The 6,146-nt window shown below is 40.1% G+C and overlaps 1 non-coding gene across 1 annotated transcript; it reads right to left on the bottom strand.

Moving 5' to 3' along the window:
• Positions 1 to 1,601: 1,601 nt before the first annotated feature.
• On the bottom strand, positions 1,602 to 1,675 carry Trnav-uac (transfer RNA valine (anticodon UAC)). Its single transcript has one exon. It is a non-coding gene; the product is annotated as a tRNA-Val (tRNA).
• Between the last annotated feature and the right edge of the window lie 4,471 nt (positions 1,676 to 6,146).

Raw genomic sequence — 6,146 nt, 5'->3', positions numbered from 1 at the left:
GAGAAATGCCCATACCCTGACACTACTCCTGTTGTTTACTGTAGTTCATCCTATACTTTAACAATGGGGCCCATAGGCAATGCTGTGATAATGGGACTCTCCAGTACATTGCACACTCTGACACTGTATCTGGGTCAAAGATAAGTCCAGTTTTTTTCTACTCCTGATACAAAAATGCTCCTGGGACACCATCACACATAAATTTATTCCTAACCAGGACTTTTCCACAGCGACAACATTATCTTTGTGATGGTGGTGGGTGTCCTAACATTTTTTTTTTATTATATCCCAACTTGGTTCCCCATTCATTCATTTGCTCAATAAATATGTATTAAATATGTAAATATGTAATTAATATGTAATATGTACCATTCTGTTAATATGGAAACAGTGTTGCAAAGGAACAACAAGGTCCTTGAGTGGCTGAGGTTGTGGCTCAGCGGTAGAGTGTTTGCCTAGCAGCACGAGGCACTGGGTTTGATCCTCAGCACCACATAAATGTAAAATAAAGATATTGTGTCCACCTAAAACTTAAGAATAAACATTTCTTAAAAAGTTCCTTGACCTCATCAATGTTGTAATCCAGTAGGGGAAAAGTAATAAATAAGTAGATAGAGGGGCTGAGGATGTAGCTCAGTTTGTAGAGTGCTTGCCTTGCATGCAAAAGGCACTGGGTTCAGTCCCCAGGACCACAAAAAAGTAGATAGATAGATATAGATCTTTCTATTGATCTGCAGAAATTGATAAATTCCACCAAGTAAATTAATAGAGCAATTTTAAAGAAAGTAATTATTAAGAGTCAACTCTAGACAAAGTCATTGTGAAAAAATTTTTTGAGATAAGACCTAAAGGATGAAAAATAACAAACCAGGCAAACAACATTTCAGGGAGAAGGAAGGGCAAGTACAAAGTTCCAATGTTAGGAAAAAGTCTAGCTTTCTGGAACATATATACAAAATGAAGATATAAAGGTAAACAGGGGTACCGCCACCTTATTTATCTTACAAGATCCTTTGTCTCTATGGACTTCCCAGCCATATGGCCCAGCTTCATACATCTGTGTGCCATCCACCTACAGACTGAATCAAAGAGTTGAATCAGTCCAATGTTAGAAGAATTTCTCTACTGCAATACCGCCTACCAGCCACATGACTGATCCACCTACTTCACCACTGCCAAAGTTGTCTATGTCATCTCACTATATTCCTGCTTCAGAAACACCTACTCTCATAGAAAGTCTAGTCTTAGCCTTCACTACTTTAAAAAAAAAAATTCTTGCATCAAGGATATCCCTGTAGCCAGTTTACACAGTAGGGTAACAGCAGAATACCTAGAAAATTCCTTAGGGTACATCCTGGTGGGTCAAAGACAGAGGATAGAACTACTGGTACTGGTTGAGGGATGATGGGAAATTTGATATGGGAGGCAATGTCTGGGTTGCCTCTAGGCACATATGCACCACAGAACTTCAGGGATTATTGCTTGGGAACTTGCAAGATATCTATCATAACTCTAGTTCTCTAGTACCAACATCAACATATCTACCATCAACTCTAGTTCTCCAATACCAGCATTCTTCTTTTTTTTTTTTTTTTTTTTTTTTGTGGTGCTGGAGATTGAACCCAGGGCCGCGTGCATGTAAGGCAAGCACTCTACCAACTGAGCTATATCCACAGCCCACCATCATCGCTCTTATTCCCTAATCTTCAATGAGCACCCACTCCATTTTAGACATATTTCCTGCTGTACCTGACATATAAAGATCTTGTTTTCCATTCTGCACTTTGGTGTTCCTGCCACATGACCTAGGATGGAAACAATGCTATAGAGAGAGAGGTGTGGGGCTTATAATGATAGTATGGTAAGATCTATACTGGGCCTATTGGTAGAGTAACAGCCAAAGGAGTTACCATCTTAGGAGTCACCATCTCATCTCTGCAACAACAGGCCAGAGTTTATAAGACAAATGCAAGAAAATCCTGAGATCCTCCACTTATCAGAAGGAGTCTGGCAGGGCACAGTATCTACTCTGTTGTCTTATTTTAATATTTTCAAAAGAACCAAGACAGTAGTCATGTAATCTAAATAAAAAGCCACTGAAGTCACCTACATTCTAGAATAGTTTTATTCCAGGCCTCTTTTTTTAAGTTTCTTTTTTTAGCTGTAGTTGGACACAATATTTTTATTTATTTTTATGTGGTGCTGAGGATTGAACCCAGTGCCTCACAGTGTGAAGCGGATGCTCTACCACTGAGCCCCAGCCCCAGCCCTAGGCCTCTTTCTCATCCCCTCTCAGGGAACTCAACCTCTCTCCCTGATCTCACTGTTTCCATCTCCCTCAAATTAATTCCTTGATTGCTTGCTTTGATTTAGACCCCTGTGAACTAGTAACTTGATTTTGGAAAGTATCTGTGGCTCTGACTTAGAATTCCCTTGGGACAATGCTTCAAGCAACTTCCTCTGGATTACATTATGTGCAATAATAATAACAATGAAGATGAAGATGAAGTAGGAGGAGAGGAGAGATGGAGTTTTCATTTTTTGAACTATTACTTAGTGTAAGACATTGAAAACCTCTACAAAATGCTTATGAGAAATGTGAGACTCACTAAGATTAAGAGACTTGCCAAAATCAGACTAGTAGAAAGAGACACAGAGCTAGGATTCCAAACCAGACTAATTTAACTTCAAAACCCACAATCTTAACCACATATCCAGCCAGGCCTTCAGCAGAAAAAGAGAGTCAGATGTATACTAGCCAATCTTAACACTAGGCCCCCTCTAAATATGGTCAGATTGATAATAACCAAGGTCATGGATACTGCATACAAGGCTGCTTCTGAGTCTTTGAATAAAGGCAACTCCTCCAGGATTCCCTTCTTCCCACTTGGGCAAAACTCCTATCAGCCACTTTTTTGGATGCTTTGTGTTCTAGGTTCAATTGTTTATCCAGATGCATTTTTGTTTAGTGACCTGGTAGCACAAGAGATTACTACTTCTAGTGAGTAAACAAAGGTGAAAGCATTATTGCCCCAGCGTGTAGCCTAGGCATATGATATGAGTCTCACACACAAGCTCAAGGATATGATAATCTGCTCTTCAGAAACCAATAGAATTAAGTACCTTGTATGACTTCTTGCTGGCACCTATTGAGACTGGGGGATGTGCTTCTAATGGAGTTTTTCAGTCCATGCCTTCTTCATGTACTTAGAGCATGATTGCCATCTCTTAATTAATGACCTTCATTTTCAGATGCTATGGAGGGCCTAGTTATGATCAATACTCTCTGATGGGCAAGCTGGTACACAGGCAGATATGGGGGAAGACTTTTTCCAGGACCAATTTATGTAAAATATGGTTAGACTTTGATGAAATATAACAATAGATCATGCCACTACTCTGCTTAAAATTTTCAATAGCTCACCTACAGGGAAATGTCCAAATAAGTTAGCACAGCTTCCCAGATCTTTCATGACAGCAGCTTTCAAATGGTTTTCACCAGGATCAACAGTAGAAGCAACATTCTACCTGCTGTCTACCATTCCTCCTCCTTATCCAAGTTTTTCACGCTAGAAGCCCATAACTTATAACTACTTTCTGAAAAAATGCACGTCCTTCCTATTGTCTGCCTTTCTGGACCCTATGTTATCAGTCAGTACTGGGTCCAGATCCCAAGAAGTTATTTAACTCATGAAAGCAGACCTGCTTCTGCAGCCCAGGTGCCAATCATGTTCCCTCACCCAAGCTAATGACCCAGGTTTTTCTGGAAGTATGTGGACAGCTGCTATGATAGTCAAGCTCAGAATGTGAAGGCCATTTAGAGCAGAATAAATATGGATACTGGCTTTGCCTCTCGTTAGCTGTGTGATGCTCCCCTGAATAAGCTGCATGACACTCATTGCCTGAATTTCCTTTTGTAAAATGGGCATTGCCGCAGTCTGGCTGGGCACAATTCAGGAGCCACTTGTCAAAAGAAACAAACTTTATTTTTAGAACACACACACCACACCACACAGCTCCTCAGGAAAAATCCTCAGAGCCCAACTGCCACCACCGGCTTCCCACAAGCCTCTCAACCTCCCCCACTCCTCCTGCTCTTGAGGCTGATTGGCTGGGTCGCATGGGCAGAGCCAAAAAAAGTCCCCCAATGAGCAGCTCCGTGGTCTGAAAGGGCGGGGAAACAGCCCAATGAGCATCACCGCAGAGGATCCAATCAGTTGGCAGCTAGAAGTTTGCTGGGGCCGCTGTGAGCCAATCATCAGCTGGCAGCTGGAAGTTTGCTGGGGCCCCTTCGGCTGTGGCTCTCAACATCTCCCCCTCTCTGTTTAAACAACAAGCATGTGGCTTAGGGACCTTGCCTGCCTTAGGTTGTCCAATAGTACATATGGTCCTTACCTGTCTTAGGTTGGTACCATTGCAATTGGATCTTACCCATCATTGACTACCGGTCCAGCATACAGCCACACCTGTGGATAGGTCTTTGTTCCAGCGGGGTGGGGGGGGTGAGGTTCTTTGCCTCACCTCTGTTGGCCCCCAAATTTTAGCTGAATGACCATGACAAGCAGAAGGGAGGAAGATACACCAAGCCAATTGATGGCTCCTTTTGGAAAAATTGTACCACCGATGACACCATCAGCAAAAATACCCCAACACTACCACAAGTTGCTGCACCAACAGATAGTTCACAATGCATACAAGTGAGTTCAAAATGCATACAAGTGATACATAGTCCAGGCAAGTTCTGCAAGCAGTTCAGTGATGGCTATTGCAGAAGCTGTAGATTGGTTTTATCTTTGTCTTCACCGGCACTGGGATGAAGATAGGAATTCTGGCAATAATGGCTAAAGAAAAAAAATATGTAACATTCCAAAAGGCATTAAAAGAAAACAATTTTCTGAACAATTTACATTATCTTGAACAGAATTATTAAATATAATGAAAAGGAAAGGTGAAAGTAAACAAACAGATCTGTTAACCTCTTTTTTGTTCACATATTAAAACAATCCTCAACAGCTGTTTACCCAATTTAAATTAAACCATTTAAATCACGTGAGTAAAAAAAAAATTTGGATCCATTTTTTTCATGAGCGCTCTTCATATATGATATATAGACATACGTACATACAAACATATAACATAAAACACAAGTGTGCACACATAATATAATACATACAACACATAACATAATAGTAAAGGCCTTATAACTTTTTACAGGTGAAATCTCCATTGCAATGTTTAAAAACTCTGTAGTCAAAAAATAGAACTGATCAGCAAAACATTAACCTAGGTCTGTATGAGCTCAAAAAACAAAATAGAACTTCATGATATGGGAAAGGGTAATAATAAAATAGATATTGAAAAAAGCATCCTGGTTCTGTTGCAGATGTAAGAATAGCCAAACTGGAGTTTTGGATATCAGCTGTTATGGATTTGAGCCAAATCATCTTTTTTTTGGTCTGTAGAAATCGCTTTAGTTAATCTCTCTCTGGAATCCAAATCGGCTGCTGTTCTCCCTGTGGAAACACACAAACAGACCTCCGACTCCAGACAATTACTGGGTCAGGACCTTTCCATTGTCCTGTTAGAATATCCTTCCAAAGTTCCTTGGGCTTATGTACATTTTTTGGACACATATGCCTTTCCGCAGCACTTATTCCTGATGAATCCAAATTTAAAAAGTTTAGAGTAAAAAGGGTTATTTTAAGTTTATCTTTGGGGAATATATACCCCTTCCCAATTCACTCTTTTTGCTTTAATAAGTACATTTTAATAGTTTGATGAGCTCTTTCAACTATGCCTTGTCCCTGTGGATTGTATGGGATTCCTGTTATATGAGTAATGCCAAATGATGAGCAAAATTGTTTAAAAGAGGTAGAAGTATAACCATGGGCAATATCTGTTTTTAACTGTTTTGGAACGCCCACAGTGGCAAAATTTTGTAAGCAATGAGCTATAATATCTTTAGTTTTTTCTCCGGCATGAAGGGAGCCCATCAAAAATCCAGAAGAAGTATCAACTGCAACATGCAAATATTTTAATTTTCCAAATTCTGGCAAGTGTGTGACGTCCATCTGCCAAATATGGTTAGGTATCAGTCCTCTAGGATTGATTCCAAGATTAACTTGTGGTAAAAAGATCACACAATT

This window comes from Marmota monax, unplaced genomic scaffold, assembly GCF_021218885.2.
Source record: "Marmota monax isolate L192 unplaced genomic scaffold, Marmota_monax_Labrador192_F-V1.1 WCK01_AAM20220418_F8-fsc00050, whole genome shotgun sequence".
Taxonomy (NCBI): domain Eukaryota; kingdom Metazoa; phylum Chordata; class Mammalia; order Rodentia; family Sciuridae; genus Marmota; species Marmota monax.
The sequence above is the reverse complement of the archived record's forward strand: the minus strand, read 5'-3'. Positions and strand labels throughout refer to the sequence as shown.